Here is a 26376-nt window from a genome sequence, read left to right on the forward strand (position 1 = left end):
TTTCTGCGAATTTTTCATACAGATTTGAGTCGCAATATTCTTGTATTATAAATTATTTTACGTCACACTTATATGTATATGCGTGGAGTGTTATGTCATTATGTCTAGTTTGGATGAAAAAGGTGGAAAAAAAGGATTCTCATAACTTGTTATTAAAGATACCGCCTTCTTTCTACAGGATATAAACTTGTAGCGAGAAATATTGAATTTCGAAGGTATCGAACATAACGAACTTGTACGAGCGAGCAATTGTGCAAAGCGGAGACAGCGCTTTCACGGAGCGTTGCGCTTTGGTCGCGCGTAACTCGCCTCATTCGCCGCTAGTCACGCGTCGCACACACCCTAACCCGACGTTAACTCGCTTGAAAAGCGCTTTACTCGAACGTGTCCGTAATACTACGCGCGGATGAGACAGGCCGGCAACGAGGAATACGCAATGAAATATACTTTTTAGTGTCCCCGGCGGACGCGCCGTTCGCCTCTCGGTGACCGCCTCGACCGCTCGCTTGGCGCTGCGCGGCGATGAGCGTGCAATTATCTTGTTTAACATTAATACGGCGAACACTCGGTACCGACGGCGAGTCATTACTCCCGTCTAACCTAATTAGCAATTCTTTGGCCGCTAATTATTATTAATAGCCGGACGTACCGATACGCGCGCGATTAATCGCGAACGGTTATCGCTATGAAGAGGCCGCGCCCGTTCCTGTTGCCCAGGTCGAGAGCAAAGCAAATAATCAGAATACCGGTAATGATCATTAGACGGACAATCGACGCGCTTAATGGCCGATGTTAGTATTTTACTTAAACTTCCAGACGGGATCGGCGAACTCCCTGACGGTAATTATCCGTCATGGGGCTTTCCGAGGTTAAAGTCAGCCGAGTGGACGAGTAATATCGAATCGCGAAGGGATAAGAGGTAAAGAGAATGAACCGAGGAGATCGGAGGTGGTGGCTGCTTCTATAAGAAAGGAGAGCCTCCTGATTTATACCGTGTGCTTTATGAGCGGCATGCCTCTCATGGTCGCGGTTTAAGTTTTGTCCGTTTCGGATCGGTACGCCAAGCGAAGAAGAAATGCATAGAGTGATAGTCGAGGATAGCAGATCGCAACAAGTTGCGCGAGTAACCCAAATACCGAGAATTATCGGAGTATTTCATTCGTCCCTCTTATCTTCCTTTTATGTACGTCATTCATTTAAGCCTCAAGCTTTGATTCGATCTTTTTTTTTTTATGTATTCAAGCGTAATGGGATTCATAATTCGAGAGAAAGAGAGGAGAAATAATTTTTTCCCTATAATCAGTTAAAAAGATCTTTATCATACTTAGGAATGATATTTATGCTGTTTATATGTTTAACATGCATTACTTATTGTTAGTAAAAGTGCAGTTTTTACAGACCGACAATGTAATTGCTTCCAGGAGCTGCTTGAAGAGAATGTCGCACGAATCGCGAAATAAATCCCGTCAGGTCCCGCGAGGATTTTTCGCGAGCAGGTATGTTGATTGCGAGCAGCGATGCACATAGAGACGAGAGCATAGATGCGCTGCTTGCATAGCTGCACCGGCTGTAGCTATGCGCCACTATAATGCCGCGCGGTGCAGCAGCGCTTGAGCGACATCGGTTAAACGATCCTGTGCTCCCGGGACTGCACAGGACATCGAGGGATCGTCGGGTCTCCGTTGCCGGAGAAGAGAGAGATAAGCCGTGGACACGTGGGAAAATTACTGCGCGGCCACTCCGCCGATTCCTTATAGACCCCGGCCGTCCATTGTGACTTCAAGATCGCATACCACTATTGATTTATTCTAAATCGCTTTCCGCCGCGGTACGCTTCGCGCGCCGCGTACGATACACGTGGTTATTTAAGATCGATCGGCACGTGAAAAAAATCGGCAAGTATAGCGCTCCGATGAGGAAGAGATAATTAAAACGATCCGAGGGAGATTGGAGAATAGAAAGAAAGGTCGAGACAAAAGAGAACGGATCTCGCATCGTCTCACGCAATCCTCGAGCTCGTTATTCAGATATCTATCCGTTAACGGATCTCTCTTCTCTGGAATTGAATTGTGATTTTTCCATAAAGTATATATATATATATATATATATATATATATATATATCGAAGAAATTACTCATTCTATCATGCGAATGAAGTCAAAGATTCTCTCTTATCCCTGAGTAGGTAAACGCTTTTCTTTTTCCAGCACCGAAACACGGTTACAGTGACATTAAAAAAAAAAAATTTACATTTCTCGCAAAATCGGATCGTAAACTTAATCGACCGATACGTTAAAGCTTTTATGAGCATCGACTCGCGCAAAGGTTTAAAAGTATAAGTGAAGTGTGTCGCTGCATTACCAAAGTTCCCCGCGGTCTTTTCTCTTGTCTCCCCTTCTTTCTTCACGCTTCATCTCACTCTTCGTCCTCCCGTACTCGTGTATTTTCCTGCGATGAATAGCGGAGTTATTTCTTGGGTCGGTTTACGAGGGAATTTCATTCCCTTTTATCGTGCAAGATATGCGGATGCACCACGTGGTCTTTTCGATTTCAACGGCAGAATGACGACAACCACGGCAATAGCGGCAGCTGGACGCGCACGAGGACAAGCGGAGGACAAGAGGAGGACTAGAGCGGAGAAGGAGGCGATATTCGCGCGACGCGCACGAAAACGAGTGTTCGAGACACGCACGGGCGAAAAACTGGTCGTGCCACCTACACGAACGATACGGGGCCGTGCAGCAAGGTGAAGGGTCGGGGCCCCCACGGGCAGTAAAAACAATTTTTGCATGGCGACCGAATGCCAATGAAAACCGGGTTATTAATAAATCGACGTAATTGCCGTGGCCGCCGCCGCGCCGGCGCGCGCACACGAAGAGCGCGAAAGGGCGAGAACCCTCGAACGAATGCGGTCGTTCTTGAGCTTTTATAATGTGTTCGAATGGAAAGAATAAATTAAAATTAAAATATACAGAGGAAGAAAGGTCAAGTGTCACGACATTGCATTAATAAACTCCCCGAGCAGCCTGCTTAAGGTTCATGGATTCTTCTGTCTCTGTCTCCTTTCCCTCAATCTCTACTTTTCTCTCATCTTTTTTCTCTTTCTTTCATTTTCTCTCTCTTGTTTGCCTACCCCGATTTATTTGATCCATGTGATTCTTTTTTTTTTTTTTCTTTAGTCAAAGGTATCCCTTGACTGTGGCGTTTAATTCCACCGAGTCTTAATTTTTGGATTAAAAGAAGGATGGTAAGAATCAATTTTTCGCAACCATTGATTATATACGCGGAATAGTATTTCTTTTGCGATATAATGAACACTTTGTCATGGTTATTTTTAAAAAGAATCTTTTATCGCTCTTGCATATATTGAAGAAAAATAGTAGAAAACAACCAGTATAAAAAAGATTTCAATTACATAATATATTCAAACTAATAACAGCAATTTAACGAATGCTATCTCTCCTGAGAGAGATATAATATTTATAATATCTTTATATTTATACAACAATAACAATAATCTTTTTATTATATATATATATTTTAAATTTAAAAAATAATAATTTTCATATATATTACAAGTGGCGGGAAAATTCATCGTTGACGATTAATATCAATCAATATTTGACACTTTTATTTCATATGTAAGTCATCACATTCTCGTAAAGTAGTAAGAACAGAGAGCCTGTGTTCTCTCCTTCTGGAAACCTGGTCTCGGTACCGTGGCGTACCGCGAAGAAGTAGTATCCTGGATACACCGGTATCTAGATACTTCCTCGGCCAGCTCAAGTCCGGTATCTGAGCGTAGATCGGAATTCAGGTACACGGTAGCGCTACCTCAGGGCACACAGCTCGTGAATACACCACCGTTCGCCGAGGTGGAAGGGAAAAAGTATAAAGGACGAAGGCAAGAAGTAGGAAAGAGACACGAAGATAGGGCGAGAGGACCGGCCGGATGAACCGAGTGAGTGAGAATCCGAGTAGTGAGAAAGAGAGAGAAAGAGAAAGAGAGAGAGAGGGAGACAGAGAAAGGAGTCAACTTGCGAGAACGACCGATGCCGCGGCGACTCGAGCCCCGCCGGCTCTGGCTGTCCGGTGATCTACCGTCCCGAGCCAAGCCCCTCATTAACGCCTTTGCTAAGAAATTACACGCAGTCGGTGGCAAACAAGAGCAAGAAGGTGTCGGCCGCGCTCGTTCCGATACATGGGAGACCAGCGCTTTCTTTCTCTCTTTCTTCTTCTCTCTCCTCCGCTGCCTCGCCACTTCCGTACCGTTTTCTTGCGCGATACCTGTGTACTTCCACCTTTGCCACCCTGCTCTCTTCTCCTCTGCCGCGAAGCGTGCGAACCTACGTAGTCAATTTGATCGAGATTCTGGCCCAGATAGCGTGCACCCGCAATCGTATGCGTTCGAGAACCTCCGCTTCGAGATCGCACGAGATTCGAGCTTCAGATCAATCGTACATTTCCGACTAGAAATATCGATTTTTTTTATGCCTTTTCGTCCGTTTACGGGAGGGTCGAATCAAGGTATATTAAATCTTAAAATAATGAGGAATTAATGATAGATTAATAAAGTTTTTCGACATTTGTTTAATATAATCATGTATTGAAATTTTCTCAATATTTTTTAAATATTTTATCAAAATTTATCAAAAACAACAGATACATTAAAAATAGTTTTTGAAATTTTTTGAATTATTATATTTTTTCAACATTGAATACAAATAATATGACAGTGCTATCGCAATCAAACTCTCTCTCTCTCTTTCTCTTTCTCTCTCTCTCTCTCTCTCTCTCTCTCTCTCTCTACTAACAAGGATATATTTTCTACAAAACTTTGATTTATTTTTTTCTATAATCATGCTCGCACCTTCGATCATCTTCAAAGAAACGAACAGTGAGACGAATTTTAACGTATCGTCGTATTAACCGATTGAAAAGCCGGTTTCTCTCGTTAAACTAGGCAACACTCAGAAACAGGTTGGTTCCGCCTCCCCCCCCCTCCCCCCTCGCCCCCTTAGTATGGACTAAGAGCTTGGAATACACTTCACGCATCGCCAATCATGAGACCAAAAAGTCATGAACTCGATCGTTGTATACAGCGGAGACGCGGCGTCGGCCAAATTCCTGTAGGGTCGCCCTGCCTACGCCTCCTCTCCGACCTCTCCGTCCTCCGCGTTGATGCCTGGTGCCCGGACGTGGTCGGTGTTACGATCGAAATGACTGACGTACTGACGGGAAACATTGCGACCCCCCGCTGTCGAATGTCGTCGGCCGGATCGGCCGAGTGACCGATGTGGGTGAATCTTCTTCGACTCAGACGAACGGCCGTGAGAGGCCCACAGAAAGGAGTCGGGAAGAGAGTCAAATATAGAATTTCTCGAAAGGTAGAAAGTTTTGGATGTATCAGACGGATGCATTTAATATCATAGTCAGCAGCGGGCTCTTGTAATAGCGCGCTATGCGCAGACGTCTCTAATACGCGAAGTTAATTTACGTAGCTAATCCTAATCGCCGTTATGGGCTATGAAATAAAGTAACGTTCTTGAGAAACACAAAGTCTAATATAGAGAGAAAGAGACAGAGAAAGAGAGAAAACAAGCAACCCCGAATAAGCTACGTACATAACGATATATTTGAAATTACTTCCGCCATGTTTGAACTCTGGCAATCCGTGCGAAATTCACGGGCATTCTTGACAATAAGTAACGGTTGTTACGAGCTAACGGTCGAACGTCAACAAGCTAACAGTGTAGAGCCGACCGACGTCGTCTAGCTGAGGGCCGATCAAAATTTTCACTCGGGCGATGCGCATAACTCGGTTGAGTTGTTGCATCCACCTACCCTGTCCAGGATGCCCATCATCGCGGCGCGGTGCCGGGCCCGCGGTGCACCTGGGATGACGGCTCTCTGCAAGATTGTAGATCCGTTAAACCAAGCGAAGCGAGAGAGAGAGAGAGAGAGAGAGAGAGAGAGAGAGAGAGAGAGAGAGAAAGGAGTTCTTTTTGCGACTGGCGAAAAGACGTCGGAGAACGTCGGACCAGAAAAAGATACACAGCTTGCGCGCGCGCGCGCGTGCGAGGTCGCTTATATACGTGACTTCCGCTTCGTATCGAGAGTAACGTCGGCGAGTCGAAAGTTTCAAACAAGTCCCGAACGAGTGCACGAAGAACAAGGAGATCCGTCGCGGAAATTCTTCGTGTACTCATCTCATTCTGTACACGCGCGCCGCGCTTCCTCGTTACTGCGAAGGGGAGCACGCGTGTCTCACGGACGCGAGACGCGACCGTGTAGGCGTGTAGAGAAGTAAGAGAATGTCTTCCCGTGTCTGCCAGATGTCTAAATGTTGATAAGCCTTGGCGAGCGGCTAATAGCCGTTTAATAAGATTACGTCTCCGCGCGGACGGACTTGACGTGGCCGGAACACGGCTCGCTCTCTCTCTCTCTCTCTCGGGCAGGGCCCGTTTGCGTTCTTACGGCCCGGTTTTATGGTCTCGCGGGGTACACACATAGATTATAGTTATACACGACCGTCGTCCACCACGTTGCAACGTGGTTTACGTACGTGAACGCTAGTGCGATCGTATCGCACGGCGCGGTACAGTTTTTCATCGAGCGAACGATGAAATTATCGACGAAATTATCGCCTCTGTTACTTTTTCAGGATAATAATTTGACAATGATCGAAAAACAAAACATTATTTCGGAAGGTTTGTTACTTAAGCGACCAAACTGGCAAACAAGCTTCTCGTGACAACGTTTCGACCTTTGGTTTAAGTCCTTTTCAAGTCTTTCAAGAAGTTATAAAATTACAAAGTTATCTGTTAAACGTCACAAGCACACGTGAAAAAGTAGACTGCTTGTGACGTTTAACAGGTAACTTTGCAATTTTATAACTTCTTGAAAGACTTGAAAAAGACCTAAACCAAAGGTCGAAACGTTGTCATGAGAAGTTTGTTGTAACATTTAATAAATGTATAAAGTTTAATTCTGCCAATTTGGTCGCTTAATTAACAAACCTTCCGAATCGGTTCATCACTGGCGATATCAATTACTATTAAAATATTTATATATTATTTATACGGATATGTGGCGATCGGTATAACTCGTTTCTCTATTCGATCATAATCACTCGCGCACGATGTTCATGGCTGACGGACGACTTTTTGCATCCGGGTAATTCCCGACATTGTTTATAATAGCTCGAATAATAATTACAAAATAATGTTGTTTTGTAACACCCCCGATATATTATACGCCGTAGCTTGTAAGCCTGGATGAACGTCGTGTCGCTATGTAGGACGTTGTTATGTCGTACGACCGGTTCTACCCGCGAGATCGTGCAATTTATTGATGCATAACTCACTGTATTTTATTAGGTCAATTTAATAATATAAGTAATTAGCAGCATAAATAATATCCGGTGTCGAGATGCTTTAAATAAGTGTACGCTTTTCCCACACACGGTGTCATAAAGCTGTTCGTTTATACATGCAAATATACGATTAAACCTAAATAAAAATTATTTAATAGCTCAATCAATGTAGTAAAAATATCTACGCCGTCACATAATGTAATTTAATCTTAAAACATTTTGTCATTAACCACACGTATTATATATCATCTTAATAAGGTTAATCTATCTGAGAATTTGCTGTTTTATGAAGTATGCTATAAAACGCGCGCGTATATTTATATAAAACCATATAACATACCTACATGTAGCATACTTTCAAAACGCGAAAAGAAAATTTACAATAATTACGTGCAATCATTAAAGGTATGACTAGTAATGTACGCTATACATATATAAAATATATCACAAAATACGAAAGTAATGAAAAAAATTAGCTGTCGAGTATTTTGTAATAAACATCGACTATGACAATTTAGGAGGGTACACGAACACGGTGGCAGCCTGTGGGTCCGGATTCAGCGTGGCCATTTGCATCCTCATTTCCACTGGTTGGGCGGTTTCACGGGCAATATCGCGAAACTTATCGGGGTACGGTATGCGATGATATTTTACACGACGAGATATCGGCGTGTGTGAGCGCGCACACTGCAGGGCCCACCCATGGCGGAGCTCCAGCGCCACCCCATATATTTGGTGAGATAGGAGAAGGGGAGGGGGCCCACCCCCTTCGACCGGGAGGCGGAGGGAAACGCCATAACCTCGCTATTATTCTGGTATTTATACCAGTGCGCCCGCTGCTCTCACCCACCTAAATCTTCTTAATACGCGGCGGTTAGTGCACTTTATTAAAGTCGTGATGGTGCGCGCTCTTTTCCCTCTCGTTTCTTTCTCTTTTAGCCCTATCGAGGAGGGTAAATTTCGCGAGACATCAAATTACCGATACTTTGCGCGATTTCAATAAAAGTCTGATTTGTGTAACTCTGATGCAAAATAATTATTTTAATTTTTTTCTCGAAATGTGACTTATGATTTTTATTGACTGTAATTATATGTGTACCGTGGTTTGTGTTGTACCAATTACGAAAATAATTTATAGGCCTTTGAATAAAATGACGTTACTATAATTATACAATAAATATACTATAAAATGCCCTATAAAATTATATTGTAAAATAAAATATATAATTATTAAAAATTATTATAGAATTAATCTTTACTATTGCAGTAAATATTTTAAAAATTATTTAAGTATTACCGAAAAATAATTTTTATAGTAATGTTAATTAAACTAAAACACATTGTTTCATCGTCATTCTAAAAAATAAGAAAGCAAGTCTCCTGGGTTATTCATTTAGAACAGGTATTCGTCCATTCCGACCGGTGTATCTGCTCTCTCTCTCTCTCTCTCTCTCTCCTCCCCCCCTTTCCTCTACCCTGAATTAAATTTGCCTTCGAGGTCGAAGTTCTGCGTGCTCCTGAGATTTTCGAGTCACCTCGGCCGAGTCGTCTCATTTGCATACGCGACCTGACCCGGAGTCATCCGAAAGAACGAAAAGGGTGAGGCGGCTTTATAAAACAGTCGAGGAGAGACGCATCTTCCCGCCCTCCTTTCCCGTTCGCTTCTCCAACCCACCGGGTCGGATCGCGTCGTAGCTTACCACGTAGGTGATCGCCGTTCGAAATTTATACTCTCGCAAATTCTACGGAATCGTCGGTGCCGGTCGGTCCTCGGGTACGTTCGACAAAACGCGGTCCAGCAGATTTATATAAAACTGTAATGCGGCATTGCGCATGTAACGAGCAAAACCATAAGCCCTGCCTACCACGAGCGAGGTCGACGTGAAAGGGGGATTTTTATAGCGGTGGCCGTATCGGGGTTCGTTATACTTGCCGGGATTTATAGATTTGCCTGGATCCCAGATACTCGAGCGCGCCCGGTAGTTTAGCGCACTTTTAGGACGCCATGAGTAACGATCCTTTAAAACCCATCGTTTAACGACCGTTTTAAATTCGTGCATGCGCCCGCCATTCGATACTTTTTTGCAAAATGTGTTTGTTTATTGAGACTTTGGCGGCTGATACAATGAGTTCCATCGTGGGATACATTATCTGCTACATCGTCGAAATTATATACTTTGTTTATACAACGTAGTAAAAAAAAAAAAGAATAATTAATTGGAATCTACACAAATTCATTAATGAATTTTTGTTTATTGGATGATGATCGAATATCTGGCTATCTATTTGCTATAAGGAAATACAAATATTGTTTTTAAAGACCAATAAAATGAAGAAAAAAAATATGAAAATTTTATATTTTTTAAATTTTAGATCAAATTTAGACAATCGCTAAATTTAAATTTTTATTCTATTTATAAAGAGTATGAAGAGAAAAGAGTAAAAAAAGAATAATTGTGCATTATACGCAATGTAAAAAATTACATATGATAGTCTCATTTAATGATTAAATCATTTAAGATGTAACAAGTTAATTAGCCATTTGCATTTAACTATGTGTAATGGGTGTAAACATGTAACTCATACAATCACGCACACATATTCCCAAGACGACGATTTTACGATTGAATTACGCGCAATGAGCGTCTCGTTATTCTCTACGATAATTTTTCTCGATCGATGAATATCGAAGCGACGAGCAGGAACTTTTCGCGAAGGGATGCCCCGAGGAAAGGGTAAGCCAGTCAGCCGGCCAGCTACAGGAAGAGAACTTCGTCTCGAGTAGGAGGAATAGGTAAGGCCACGTACGTGGAAGTCGAGTCAAGGCGGGTCGAGTAAGCACGAACGAGCGAAAGACAGCGTCGTAATCACATTACCGCGATTTTTCGCGGCGACCGGCTATTAATTCCGCGGATGTACATGTATGCGCACCACGTCGAAGGAGAAAAGACAGAAAGAGGGAAGAAGAAGAAGAGAGGCATAGAGAAAAGGATAGGGGATAAGAACCGAAGGAACAGGGAGAAGGAGAAAAAGGGAGAGAAAGGGGGGAAGGAGAAGCGAGAGAAAAGACAGAGGGCGAAGTGAACCGATGAGAGAAGAAAGAGAAGAAGAAGGAGGAGGAGAGAAGGAGGAAGACGAAGACCTGCCGGATATAGGCCTGGGACCCCACCTAAGCATCTGCGAGCGCGGCCCCTAAGCATCGGTGTGCGGGTGTGGCGAATACGTGCCGGGGTCGACAGGTCGGACCTCGATGGACCCTTGGACCTCTTGGAACCTAGATCTTCGTGCCCGTGAACGCACGCAGCGAGCGCGCATGTTCCGTGCATCTTACGTGCATCATGCTCATACGTGTATATACATGTGTGTGTGTGTGTATGTGTTGTTCGTTGTACGCGCGAGATACGGGCGTGTAGCGTGCAACGAACAGGCCGAGCACACGCACACCCGAGCGGCCGGAGGATGAGCGCGAATAGGCATAGGCGTGGGAGAGTTCATTCAGCGGAGATACTATCGCCGATTTTATTTCTAGGCGGAGGATATATCCCCGTACCCGTTAACCGGCATACGGAAAGGGTGGCGGATTGGGGGACGGCAGGGAACGACCGAACGGGACGTTCGATGCATTGCGGGATTTAAATTAGAGAGATAATTTTCTATTAGTTGCGTGTGTGATAAACGCGCCGTTGTTGTTACTTTCGACACGACGCTGATATCGCGCCGCTTTCTCGGCCTTTTTTTTTTTTTTTTTTTTTTTTTTTTTTACGATCGTGCCGAATGCCCGAGGGTCGCTACGTCGATCCGTGGGCGAGGGATTAAATCCTTTCTCGCAGCGGTGGTGATGCGCGGCGAACGATTAGACACCTGTTGTGTACAATCACTTGTAATTCAATGCGGTTACGCGTATCTTGTTAACAGTAAATTTTCTGCAAACAATCGTCCAAGTTTCGATATTTATTACATCTCGTAAATGACAGTGATATATTCTTGAAGAGAAGATATCATTAATGAACGTTAAATGTTACTTTCTATTCTATTAATATTAATAATATTAATAATAAAATATCATATTTTTATATTTATTTTATTTGTTAAATTATACTGTATTAAATTGATTTTAAAATTGATTATATTATTGTTAATTTATGCTAGAAAAATAGATTATCTTATACGTAATCGTTTCTAAATAATAAGTGAAAGCTACAATATAACCAGATATAAACTTACATAATTTTACATGATTCCATAACACCTATAATAATCTTACTAAGAAAAAAAAAAAAACTTGGAATTTTCCTGTACACTTTGATACGACATTATATGCACATTTATATTAATTTTTAATAACTTATAGATTTTATTATGAGGCAATGTTGATTTAAGTCTACAAGATTTGTAATTTCGCGCAATTTTGATACATGATAGGTACAGATTTTTCACTGTCATCGGAAACCACCCGCGTATCTTCCGCGTAATTTTCCGAGTATTGCGCGTCGTGAAGACTTTCCCTTTCTCGTCGTGAAAATCGTGACCCGTAGCGTGACCCGTCGCAGGTGTGTAAATTATTATTACGGCAATATTTAATAATGAAGGAAAATTCGCGCGTTCTCTTCGATCGTGCGAAATCGCAAAGTTCTTTCACGTCGAATGACGCGCGATAAACAAAACCGAAACGTGTTTTCGCACAGCTCTGATTCACGTTGCTCGCGGGATCAATCGTCGGACGCGTCGATAATCGATAATACGTAACCCCGGCACACCGCTATACATCGTGGAAGCAAAATAACCCGCGGCAACGACCTCGCCGTTATCGTCGTCGGATTCGTCGACGTTAAGGTGAATAGGAAAGCGAGAAACCACGAAACGGCGGAGGAGGAGGGGGGAGGAGGGGGGAGGGGGGGAAACGACGAAACGCGAACCGGCGTTGCGTTCGCCGTACACATATTCAATCCGCACGATTCCGCCTAAATTATGCGTAGATACGCGAGAACACGGCGGCGGATCATTTATTGTCCGCGCGAATCTCACGGAGCCGCGCGCGCTTTTCACAAGCGGACGAAACATTTGCCGCAACGCGTATCCATCGCGGTGGTTCTCGCGCGGCCGGCGCCCCTACGTCTCGGACTCTTAATAGTATTGGAATTGCTAGTTAGACGCATAATCGAGTTACGACTTTTACCGCGAATGATGAAGGTGGATGCCACAGCCGCGACGTTGGTTCGCGAACGAGAGCCGCGCCGACTAATGAAAACGAAACCCCCTCCCCCCTCCCCCTCGAGAAACCCTTCGAAACGGCTCCTTCCGGGGACGATACGGCTCCTTCGTTTCCTCTCGTTCTCTTATATCACTGCCGCTTCGTTTCCTCACGGACGGCTACTGTGAGAAGCTATTCGCTCTCCCCTGCAATTTTCCGCCTGCCATTTTCGCGTAGCGCCGCGGCGCTTTGCTCGCGCGATGCGCGTTACTTAATTAATCGAGTCATGTCAATTGTCCCCGGTCGCGTAATAATACTCAAGAACAAGGAATATTTTTTTTTCGAAAAATCAATAATGAAAGAAAATTTTAAATACCATTAGCTCCGAGAATTTCAAATCAAGATGAAAACGCTCGCTATGATTATCTAATTCAAATACTACTAGTAAAATCTACAGAATAGATGTGAAACAAAAAATTTGATTAAATCAAAAGGGAATATTATGTACGTGAAGAATACGAGAACAACTCGACAAACGTTACGGCATGTCCTTTCTTTCAAATTATTATCCAACTTCATTGAGCGTATTGTCAAAAGATAAATTCAACGTTTGTATGTAAAAAGTGCACCCATCAACCACGATATCAATTCGTTAGAATGTAGGCACGTAAGCGATCTTTAACCTCCGTAGGAATTATGGCACGTCCACAGGACAACATGACGGCGAAGCTATCGCGCGACTCTTTGTGGCGGCTCCTCGGAACGCGTCCGCTCTTCTCGCGCGCCACTTTTGAAAAAAAAAAAAAAAAAAAAAAAGGCCGACGAACGACACCGATCGTAGTCGAGCATGGACAATGCTTCATTAGAGCATTGTCGATGCACAATATCACACAATTAGCCCGCTCGGCCGTTCCGAGCTTTTAAAAGGTCTCGCACGGCGATCCCACCACCATCCGGCATCACTACCACGATCAGAGACGATCGGGCATCGATCGACGCGATCCCCTCGATCGGCCAGTTACGTAGCGGCATTATGTGCCGGGCATAATGCTTTTCTTTATGCCCATGCCTCTTACCGCTAAAACGGCCGTGGCGTCTATCGAATATGTGTAGTCGCAGATTGCGTTTGAGAAATTTAAAGTATTGGAAAATTCCAAGCATCATAAAATTACATCAACTGTTTATAAAAAAATTCGAATCGAAATATAGATCGAAAACATAAGATCGAGTGGAAAATAATTTTAATCTTTAACATGTTTACACATCGCGTGTGTTTATCTTATCTAGTTATATCTAGCCAATGTACTTGTCAGATGCATATACATATATATTCAAGTTATATATAATTTTACGTGATTAGACACTCGGGAAAAGTTGTCTTCAATTTCATTTCAGGCAAGTCGTTTCATCATGTGTACATCGTACAAAATTAAGAGTAACGTCAATTCGTCACAGTGATTATGGAACATTCTGCGCGAATCCCACAATCATTAGCTTCCATAAAATTGCACTGAACGCGCGCGGCGCGATTTTTATAGCGCGGAGTCGTGCGAACGGGCCGATTTTGATGGCAAGTCGAATGAAACCGCGATTCCTCCGCGTCGGAAGACGCGGAAATTTTTGATAACGCGAGGAATCTTGGTAGAATTGTCCCGTTAGCGAATGACGCGTCTCGGATGCATCTACGCGCCTCGCCAATCGAGTAATAACTCTCGCGTAATTAGGGAACAGCACGAAGCGTGCATTAATCACCATCGAATTGATTTGTTACCGCGTTAAAAGATGACTTTCGTGGGAGAGAGGTGGACGCGTCGTACGACGCGGACGAGAAGGAAGGTAGGAAAGGGGAAACGAGGGGTCGCGGCTTTCAAGGCACGCCTTGGATGGATAAAGAAACGACGCTCGCTCGCGCGAAAGAGAAGCAAAATCACGAAATTAGTAAGAGAATTGTATTTCCATCTTCGATGTAATAAACCAATTCTCTACCTTTCCTCGCTGCTCCCCTTCATTCGCCTCTCTCGTTCCGGAAAGACACACCGTCAGGTTGCACAACCAACCCTTCCCTAATTGGACCGCATTCCACGTGCAGGCCCTCTCCGCGTATACGTTGTGTACGCTTTACCGGAATTTTCATTAGCGCGGCACTCCATCGTGACGGAAGGTCCTCGATACGTGTACCTACGCCGGCAACACCGATACACACGCGTAACCGTGACTGTAAGTTATGCTCGGCGAAGAATCCACCGCGAGTGAATTACTATCGCGGCGAGGGTTGTTGCAGCGGGGAAATCTACGATGACTACTTCCCACTGTCTTTGATGAGCGTTGGCGAATATATGGCAGCGAGAGTATTATGAGCCTAGTGTGATCCTCGTGCGCGATGCATTAGCACGCGCGTAGATAGCCAGATAATTTATACAAGTCTATATGGGAAACTACGACTAGTCATTTCCATGATGAACCTCCAATTACAACGTATCCTTGCGACCGCGCGATGTAAATTTATCCGCCAATCTTATTATTATTCTCATAATATAATATAAATAATAAAGATTCGGAGCTCGCCTTCTTCTTTTCGCGATTTGCAACATTAATCATTCGCACGCTCACCCTTTACGAATGATCGACGGAGAGAAAGACGTCGGACAACGGGATCAGGAGCGGGGTAAAGTTCCTCGAAGCTATTAACACGAATCGTAATTCATGATGGTGGAGTCTTTCATCGCCCAGGAGAGATCGCGATGAACGAATGAACGCGCCGTACTCGAAAGCTTTTAAACGATCAACGGGGAAAGAGGAGACGCGGTGAACCTGTCTGTCATGTCGCGGCCGGAGATGAGCAGCACCCACTTCTTCGGGGCATGCCGCGGACCCTGGTGAGAGGTGAGAGGTTAGGCAAACACGGAGCCTTATCTGATGGCCCGTCAGCGGTGCTCTCCGGTCCTCCTGCCGATCCACTCTGCTCTACCCTGCAATGCGCTGCCGTGGAGAGGTAGACGAAAAGTGAAGCCTTTGAGAGCGATGCTCTCGGCGCCGTATCTCTTTCATTTTGATAGATTCAATTTCAGGTAAAAGAGAAAAAGAAAAAAAGAGAGAAGTCTTTTATCTAGATCGGCCCTCTAAAATTTTTTAATCTCTTTCGTGGAGATGAATTACTTAGCGTAGACGTTTAGTAGTGTAAATGTTATAAGAATTTGCGGGTATTATAATACTACCATATATAATATTATTATTAATACATTACACACATGTTGCTTTTTAACACAGATTGCGTTGAAAATCAAATATATAAAATATTATTAATATTATTATATTAATTAGTATTATAAATTTTTAAGATTGACAAAACAGTTGTCGATAAATATCGGCAAATTTGTAAAAGAAATCAATTATGCGTATAATTGATTTAAATTTATAGTATTTGCGTCCTTCGCGCTTACATCGTCGGGAGTAAATAATTTGTTTATACGACATCGACTGCATCGACCATAATTTCCAGTAAATGTATGCACGAAAGATACCTATACAGAGAAGAGAGCCCCATATAAAGTTATGTAAGGTCAAAGAGTAAAAACGGTATCTCATCCGTTTTAATAGAGTTGGTCTCGTATGTGTTTTAAGAGGCGTGCGAAGATTGGAAATCTGGACCGCTCGAAGAAGAATTTGTGGCACGTCGTTTTCCTTGCACGATAAAAGGCGCGCGTCTTCTTTCGACAGGTATATCTACCTGCTGGTACGTCTTCTCGCGCGGACAAAGTCGCCGCCACTTTATTTATCAATATTCTTGCCTAATACAAGATCTCGTTTTATCTTCATTTCGTAGTGTATAAAAATTACTTACAAATATAACAAAAATAATTTTGCGCAAGATTATGCAAAATATTAATATTAATATTTAATATTTATATTAATTAATAATTAATATTAATATTTATTATATTAATATTAATATTTATATTTATAATAATATTTCGACGTATATTTTTTTCTAACGAAGTTGTAAATTCTTAAAACATGATTGGTACATACATGTATGTATTATACATATATAAACACATTTACATAATTTATTTTGCAGTTCGAAAATTGAGAACAATTTTTTTGACAATTTATTATAAATATCATTATTTATAAATATCATTCAATTTTCACGCTAGTTTGAAAAAGAAAGCGAAACTTGGTTATTCTATTTAAGTATATACTTTCACGTTTTATTTTACAACTTTTTAAGATTGAAACAAACGCAGAGAAATATCTAACAATAAGTAGAAAATAATCACGGCAATCGCGTTCGAGAGATGTCATGTTCGGTGCGCCGCGACCGTCTCTCTCTCGTCGCGGGACAAAGTCTTTTACCGTAAATTGTCACGATATCGTAATTGAGACGACTCTATCGAGGGACCTTTACCACGCGAAGTATCCCATCTACCTTCCAACACCCGGGTGACTTATTAACGTAGAGACGTTACTTCTCTCGTATACGAGCGGCGTTCTTCGAGAATGCATTAACAAATTAATCCCGTCTGTTATCTCGCTTCTTCCCATATTCCCTCTACCTCGGCGCCTTCTCGTTCAGCCGCGATACAAGCAAGTTCCGGCCAGAAATTCCGGGAAGCCATATCCCGCGCCGCGTCGACCAAATTTACGCGTATCGCATAAATACGCGATGTGATCATCGCGGAACTGATTCAGAAGGTGTGCGTGTGTGTGTGTGTGTGTGTGTGTGTATGTTGGCATTCCCACCTTAAGACAAGCGACGTGCCGATTTAGGATCCAATCGGCCGAGTTTATGCGAGCTTCGCAGCTGGGTGTATATGTCGGTCTTATTTCACGGTAACGTTATTACGTGAGCGGAGTCTCTGCTACGCACGCTCGTACACGCGTGTACGTATCCTACGTCCTATGTAGTTCATAGAGTATCTCGGAAGAGTCTTGTACAACGGTGAAATACTTTGTCGCTTTACTTTTCTCGCCATATGTCGATCATTTCCAAGTAAAACGATATTTTTAACATAGCTCAAAAATAAAAACGTCACATTTGATAATTTTTTTCATTATACCACATTATACATCGTTTACTTCATTAAATAAACACGACAATCAAAGAAGCAATTTTTATAAAAATCTTCTATCTTTTTTATTATATAAAATTCTATTTTAAAAAACTGTTGATAAATTGATATATGGAATAAAATCAGAGCTTGATTGAATTTGCATTGGAACACTCCGTAGACCTCTGTGATGATGCTAAGTAGTGTTCTCGTTCGGAAATAGGCTTCTTGGGTAATTAGGCGGTTGGAAAGCGGCTGCGGGGGGTCGGTTTTGCCTCACAAGCAAGATCGCGTGGGCGTGCGCTACGTGAGTTTCAAATGTTGCCGGCAATATTATAGATGACTCTCTAATTAGTCATGCGACCGAAATAATTTTACAGCTCACTAATACTTTTCTCACCTTTCTGCAGTTTCCTATTATCATTCCGATCTAGAAAGTTACCTTTACTATAAATAAAATATATATCGTATGCAAATCATGTTTTTTCTCATTTTGGTGAATGGTACTCATTAAAAATGAATGATAATTCTACTCAATCTAAAGATACAATTTAGTACAGATGATGAAGTGTATTATTACTTATGTAAACCCAATGTTTAATCATTCAACAATTTCTTATCTATTGCTTGTCATAAATTATAAGAATATTCTATAAAAGTTTCAATCATGGTTTCTATGTTGGAAAAGCAAAGGCTCTCGTGTCGCGTGCAACTCGTGCTCGCTATGCGCGTCAGTAGCGTCACGGAAGAAGGACATTCGCGGCTTCTTATGATGTATTATATCACGGGACGGAAATGAGAATAGATTCCGGGCGCATCATCGCAGCAAGAGAAGGCGTCCCTGCGTGACGCCCACGCGCATCGCGAGCGTCCCTCGTATGAAGACATAAATCATGCGCTTTCGTGGACGATGCTCGCAATTACACACGCGTAAGCGTAACGTAATATATAATGACGCACGTACGGCGGTATGTGTACCGGGGCTCGTTATAATATACGCCTGGCTTCGTTTCCGAGCGGATCTCTCTCTCTCTCTCTCTCTCTCTCTCTCTCTCTCTCTCTCTCTCTCTCTCTCTCTCTCTCTCTCTCGCACGCGAGACAACCGACGTTAGTGTGGGAGTCGTGCCAATTTGCTCGGTATTTGGACCGCCCTTTTACATAACGAGATGCCCTTTCACCTCCGCGAGACGAACGATCGAGTTCACTCCTGTAGCCGCCGTCTTTCGACGGCCCTTCGATATTTCGTGGCGTAAGACAGCGACGAAATAGCGTCATATTCGTGTAGTTTTACACACACACCTAGTGTATATCGGTTTCTTTAACTTGCTTATTCTTACACAAGATGCAAGGAAACAGCAATTTTCGTGAACTTACTTCTCTATTTAATGCATGACTCTAATAACGTTAGATTAAAAAATTTCTCGGATACTCAATATTTAAGAATTTAAAATAATTAAAAAAAAATGTATTTACAACATGTACTACCTTATTTTATACTATTTTTTTTTAGAATGCAATATCATAAAACAGAAATAAAGTATATATAAAGATAGTCAAGCGTAATTCTTTTAAATACTTAAAATTCTTGATCCCATCATATAGCTTGTTTAGCTTGTTTTATATAAGCCGTTATTTCTACTTGACTTCTTCGATTATCTCGTTATGAATTTACGCCATTGCGATCTCACGATAAAATCTGGTTCACCGTAGATCATCGGAGAAGCCTCAATAACGGCTTCACGAAACATAGCTCTGCTTTCTTATCGCATTCACACTTCGTTTTGACTTCTACTCTCCATCTCGTCGAAAGGTCCGACATGTTCGTATGGATAAATCATTCCGCGATCCGATCGATCTTGCCGTTCGTGCCAACAGGTCTCGTAAAGATGATATTGTTCGACAATGAAGCTTCATTCAGACCAGGATGCCATTCCATTACATTAGCATAATAAGTTACTTGCTTACTAAACAGCAATGCATCAGAAATATATCTTTGGTAGTAATGGAGATCACTTTTCTAATGCATATCAAATTCTCACCGTTATACGTATGTAAATTTATATATGATATATACAAAATAATTGTTTTTTTTTTCTAAAAATCATTATATTACGTCACAACCGTATGAGAAAAATATCAAATAAAATTTTCAATCCAAATATTATATTATTATCGATGTTATTATAGCGAAATTTTCGCCTTAACGCGTAAGTAGCGAGCGAGCGGAACGAACGGCGACGTTCGCGGATGTACGCAGATGTTTGCTCTGTTTTAAGGTGCCCGCTGTCGTCGAAGACAGTCAACGTTTGCTCGGCAATTATGTAACCCCGTCAAACTGTTTCACCAAACAGCCGAAGACGGCTGCGTTCACACGACTCTATACAGCGCCGGACAGCGACAAAAGCCGGTCCGTTATAGATCACCTGCCGCTTATGTTTGACTATCTCACGATGGCGCGATAAGAAGCGGCTTCGCGCAAATGACTCGCCACCCGCGCCACCCCGACCGGTTCCGCGAAAAAAAAAATAATTGCTCACGAATTACCGTGTCAATGCTACTAACTGTCAATTATACCGCGTTAGACGCGAGTTTACCCGATACGAACTGGAGAGAAGAGTTTTTGCATTATTATTTAGTCTTTTTTTTTTTTTTTTTTGTCAAAAAAATTTATCAAAATCGGATTTAATCCGAGCCTTAGTATGGCGATTTTTTTTTTCATTCTTAATTTACTTAAAATAAATTCGCTTTTATCGCTCGATTAGGACCCGTCTACTACTACGAGCATTTGTGTGATAATCTCGAGCCGATTGAGATACTTTTGTGTTATGATTCATGTCAGTTGACAAAAGCTGGCAAACGCTCCTTTCTGATTTTCGCATGAGTCTTAGATCCCGGGGCTGGTCGTAGTCGTTAACAACAAATTATATCAATTTGTTAGCACACGAGAGCGAGAAGTCGTGGTCTGCGGGGGTGGCGCATTGCATGCGTGTTCCAAGACCATAGATCAAACCGAGTCGGGTTGGCAAAGGCGTGGAAGAAAAAAGAGCAAGGCGAAGGATGCGATGCCGGCGGGAGAAGCGTCCGGGAACGAAAAGCGCTTGCAAAAAGGAAAGTGGTGCATGAAACTGATGGGCCCCGTCGATGCGTAAACGCGCCTTAACATATCGCCTCGTTTACGCGTCTAATAACACGGTGTAACACCTTTTTTTAACGACTTTCCATCCTGGCGCCGCGGCCAATCGATGTCTGATTTGTCGACGGCTAAAAAATAGTATCGATTTGTCCTGTCAAAATTAGTCTGTACATTTTTAGCGATCCGACGACTGCTCGGTCCATCCATCAGCGTACTATCCCGACGGTCCTTTACATTTTTCTCATCGGGCCTAGTTACGAACGTGAAAAATGACGAGCGTTTCATCATGCCGGCTAATTTTGTACGCGACAGTGATCGAAGCGTATACGTTGTATTATCCGCCAGCCGATGAATAAGCCCGGAAGAGACCACTTTGTTGCGTTATTACGTCTACGAAGCGGGCAGAAATCGACAGGAGCGAGAACGGAACAGTTGGAAGGACGCGATTCGAAGGTAGAGGAGCAAGAAGGATCGCGAGAGGAAGATGAACGCGAAAAAGAGAACAAGAATGCGCGTTAAACATGTTATGTGTATTTGTTGCGCTCGAAGGGGCAGAGGAACGTTAAACCGAGAAATATAAGGACGAAATAGATCGCAGGTGCGTGGGCGCCGTGAAAACGACACGGCACAGCGCGGTGGAACGGAGGTGTTACAAAATATGAAATTGAGCCCATTTGTTCCAGTGGGCTCTGCGAGAGTCCGGGACCGCGCCGTCTGCCGCAGGGAACTCCGTTTGAGCCCCCCTGCACACTTCTTCGCCACCTCTCTTATCTTCACTCTCTCGTTTTTTCTCCTCACCCTGCCGCAAGAGAAATAGAGAGACAGAAAGAAAAAGCCTCCTCAGCTCTCGATACCATAAATCCTTCAAGGTGTTAATACGTTCACACGGCGGCTTTTTCGAGCATGGCACTCACCGGATCTGGGCCCCCACGTAGAGAACCATTCGAAGATCTCCTCGTGGCCTTTGTCCTCGCGATGTACCTACCTTATTTGTCTTATGGCGCGCGTGCGTTCAAAGAATCACGGCCTGAGTACGGCAGAACACAAATGAGCAAAGGAGATATGGACTAATACTAATTATTATATTTAGCATGTTCAGTCTTGGATTTATTTTAAAAAGTATTCAAATTAATAAAGTATGAGTCGATTCGTTTGTAGAAACAAGTCTATATTTTGCTATTTTTAAAACGTGGATAAAAAATTATGGGTAAAAAAAATATCAAAAATTGCTATCGCGACATGTGTATGTACATTGTGCACTTTTTCGGGATGGCACGTGCGTCGGTGTGCAATGCCCATTTTTCGACGTTGAACTCTTCTCTCCTTCGTTTCTCATCGTACTCGTCATCAGACGATGCTTCGGAATTTTCGCAACACGCCGTGAAACATAATAATTAGTTCCAGTTTAGCGAGGTAATGAGTGCCGGGCTCCATTATGGTGCCTCATAATTGTAACCAAACCCCTATTAAAATCGACCTTATAAACGTGTGCTCCGCACCCCTACTCCCGTCCCCCTTACTGCGATACCCTGGACCAACTGCACAGGTCGGTCAGCACTATCTTCGCTGAATCGCATATTCTCTCTCGCGCGCGCCGTGCAATGCGGATAACACCCTATAATTTCCGACATACTATACCGCCGCGGCGTTATCCGAGCGATCCCTACGAATCGTCGATCGATCGTCCGGTTTCGCTAGATTCCAAGATGGGAATTCAAGTAGGCGCGTCAATGAAATAGAGCTGGTTTTTGCAGACACGGGCGAATCCAATCAAAGAAAAAAAATTGTCTTTTATTTGTTTTTGATCTAGAATTAATTTATTATATACGTAATTACGTATTATTGTACCTTTTATACACAAAACTATTAAATAATTATTTATGTAAAAGAAGATGTATTGAATTATTAACAATATATTTAGTCCTCTCGAAATATTTATAAAATGATAATATAAAATTGCATAAATAATTTCTTGATTGGAAATAAGGTAAATTGCATTCTTTAAAAAAAACATTAAATTTCATATGCGATGACTCATCAAAATTAAATTGAAAAGCACAGACAATATTTAGTCTGAATTTATATATGTTATAAAATATTAAATATATTCACGCACAGAGACACTATAATACAAATTAATTATCATAAAATATTTGGCCATTGTTTTTCTTGTATTATTATTAAGACACGCAGTCTTGTTATCATTTTGTGCGACTCGAGCAAGATGATAAGTAGTGATGCTTCATGTATCAAACTCCAGTTTCAAATAAAATCCATATATTATTGAGATTGTAACAAATATAATAACATAATTTACTATAATCATTACAATTAACGATAATTAACTTTTAATCGACGACACTGTATCACGACGATTGGCCTCATCAAAGTGCTTTTTCGTGATTTATTCATTTATTATTTCTCTCTTTCTCAAATTGAAATTGAAATGACAAAAATAAAAATAATAAATTATCGTTTTGTTGGACTTTTCACGCAACAAATTTTAGCGCGTTGCAACGAGGGCGATAAATTTGTCGACGAGCAACGCGTTTGAGTTCATTTGGTAACGGAGGTTTGTTTTTGCCCCTCGCTGCTTCGTTTCGCTCCGCTCCGCTCCAATCCGTTCGCGTACGCGCAAATGTCATTTCCCCCCTTCCATCAAGTCGCGCGTGTCTCTCACAAAGTTTATATATTTTCGCGACTTTTCCGAATAAAGATTCGCGAGAAAAAAGTAACATCTGCTGCTTTGATTGTAATGAAATTATTGTATTGAATTGTATTGAATTGTTGTAATATTTTGAATTATTATAATTAATTAAACTTCTGTGTAAAGATTTACTTAACGACAGTTATAGATTTTATTAGTGTCACTGTAATATACTTCAAGCTATTTTCTATTTCATTATGTCATTGTAATTGCGTCAAATAATTGATCCATAATTGTTTTATCTTTTAACACGCGTGAAACGAAATACAATAACACATGTAAAGATGAGACAAGAATTCGATTCTTATAATTTGCATGCAGTATCGCAGGACATAAATTAATAACCTAGGTAAGGGCATGATTGGCGTATTTTCCCAAGACAGACGGGAGATCGGATCAAAAGTTCGCACTCTTGTGCCTGGAATCGTCAAAACACAAGCGGCGATATCTATCCGCGAATCTGTTCGTCGAGTTTCGTGTTAAAGACCCATCGATTTATACCGACTTCCCGATGATCAATTATTGTCTCTCTCTCTACCAGACGAGCTGTCTTCAAAGACGCTCATTTTCGTAGATCCACGCGTTCGATCTAATATCATCTCTCCACGTCGAGATGATCGACGGTATCGTCTAGAGAATCGGTCGACGCAATCGGCAACGCGATCGTTCTCTCTGTTGACGAAAATCAAGGAACTCGCGACTTCCGTGCGGACAATAAGTGTTCCACCGACGAGAGACACGCGATATACCGCCAATAGGCGACGAGCAGGGATCAGAGGTCATCCGCGATCCGTCGAGATAAGAGCTCGAGCCGCGATTTTACCGCGAGCGGCGTACTTGAAAGCGGCGCGGCATAGTCCCGTGGTCGGTTCTCGCGTGAGTTTCCGATCCGGATTATATTAAGATAAAGGCGCGCGATGGGCGTGACGGAGATCTCGTTACATTTTCGGAAAGGCGAAAAGAATACGTGCCGATCGCGTAAAGCGGCGAGATGCAAGCGAAGTAATCGCGCGAAGAAAAGGTACTTTATCTTCGCTACGAAAAGGAACTTACACGGACTTTATTCTTTTACGTATTTCGAGAATATATGTTTAGACATATTTAATTCTCAATCTTTTAATAATATTAAATATACTTATAATATCGGTACAGATATTTAAAAATCATGTAAGATTATTTTTATAATAATAAATTTAATAAATTTTCATTTATGACATTGTTCGTAAAAGTTTAAAATGCAATAAATATAAAAACACGTAAAGAGAAATTATACGAATAATAATTTCTCAAGCTATAGCTAATATAAAGGGAAAGAGAGAAAGATCATAAATATAAAAGATTATAAATCTCATTTAAATAAAGATAAAATATTCAGCTTTATGGAAAAATGCGAAAGCAATTTATTTTAGAAAAACCAAAGAAAATAATATTGTCATACACCCAGCTTTCCACTTAGCAATTCGTGGAAATCGGACAGAGTAATATGTCTCTCATTACGATTTGAAGAATCACAAATTTAACAGTGAACAAGCCGCGCGCGAGACAGCTCAAACCCTCTCCACTACTTGTCCATCGGGAAATTTATTCTTCGATTCGCGCGACGATGTTACGCGCACGCGAAACCTCTACGGTGCATAAATAAACTTCGGAATAGTAATTAGTTATTCCGTTAGTTTCACGAGTGGCCAACGGACGTTTGTTAGCGCGGTATTCGCGATTAGCGCGCGAGATTGCGAGCGGCGCGGCGTTTTCTCTCTATTTCTCTCTTTCTCTTTCATCGTGAGATTTGCGAAGATTGTGGAGACGAGAGAACGCGCAAGAAACGTGCTCTCGATTAGCGCTGTTCAATCCATTTTACGAGAGTCCTTTCCGCCAAAGTTGCGAGATAAACACGCCTGATTTTACAGAGGCTCGCGGAACTGCGTCAACTCGTTTCGTTGCCCGATCAAGAGAGAGAAAGAGAGAGAGAGAGAGAGAGAGAGAGAGAGAGAGAGAAAGGAAGAGAGAGTATAAAGGGTGCCGACGAGGCATTGTCTGGCGTTTAGTGCTGCCCCGACCTTTGCTACATGTATCGAGGCCCCTTTGGCATCCCGATGAACCTCGGGGCTCCTTAAACCTTCGAGCTCTCCGGCACGTCTCGCGTATTCGCGGCAAAGTCGTAATACGCGCGCTTACGACTATTTTTCCGCCTCTTCCTCTTCGTCTTCCTTCTATGTCGATTCGCCGTGTTGTTTTATACGCTTTCGTACAATTATTGTACCTGAATTGCAATATTTATGGCTAGACATATTACATTTTTCATATATATCTTTACATAATTTATAAAGATAATTATAAATCAGCTGTAATAGAGAAGTATAATTTAAATTTAATATTTCTTGTTACTTTGTAAGAGAGATTTACCTTGGTCGTAACACTTTTAGAAAAACAGCTAGGTATCTTCCTAGAGAGACTAGTGACAAAAACCGTGTTTTAAAATGGATTTTGCTCTTAATCATTATCGCGATATCCAACTATCGTCGCGGTATATCGTCGAGCCGTACGTCGCGGCATTTTCGTTTTAACGCCTATCGTCGCGCGTCATTAGAGGAAAACACTCCACGTCTCCTCCTCTTGCTTTAACGGTCCGATAACGGATGAGATTTTTTATCTCGTTAATTCTTTCCGATAAACCCATCGCACCGCCGCGCTTATGCCCCCGGCCACTTCGACCGGCCATTTCGCGTTCGCGCGCTCATCCAAGAATTCCTTCCTAGGAAATTAAGCAGACTTTCAGAAATCGATGTGCACCTGGGGGGTCGTGGCAGGACACTCTTTAACAGAGAACGTTACGTGCACTGTGCAAATGTAAATGTGGCCGTTACTCCCTGACCTCGTCATATCTCCCGTTTTCCAGTTGTGTGTGACACTGGCTGGATA

The 26376-nt window shown here is 42.2% G+C and overlaps 1 long non-coding RNA gene across 1 annotated transcript in view; it reads right to left on the reverse strand.

The window, feature by feature from the left end:
• Positions 1-4821: 4821 nt before the first annotated feature.
• The window catches only part of LOC140668560 (uncharacterized), a 189271-nt gene continuing 167716 nt past the window's right edge, over positions 4822-26376 (reverse strand). The window contains exon 3 of the long non-coding RNA XR_012047198.1: positions 4822-5910. This is a non-coding gene — a long non-coding RNA (uncharacterized lncRNA). The remainder of the gene's footprint in view (positions 5911-26376) is intronic.

Source organism: Anoplolepis gracilipes, chromosome 8 (genome assembly GCF_047496725.1).
Source record: "Anoplolepis gracilipes chromosome 8, ASM4749672v1, whole genome shotgun sequence".
Classification (NCBI taxonomy): domain Eukaryota; kingdom Metazoa; phylum Arthropoda; class Insecta; order Hymenoptera; family Formicidae; genus Anoplolepis; species Anoplolepis gracilipes.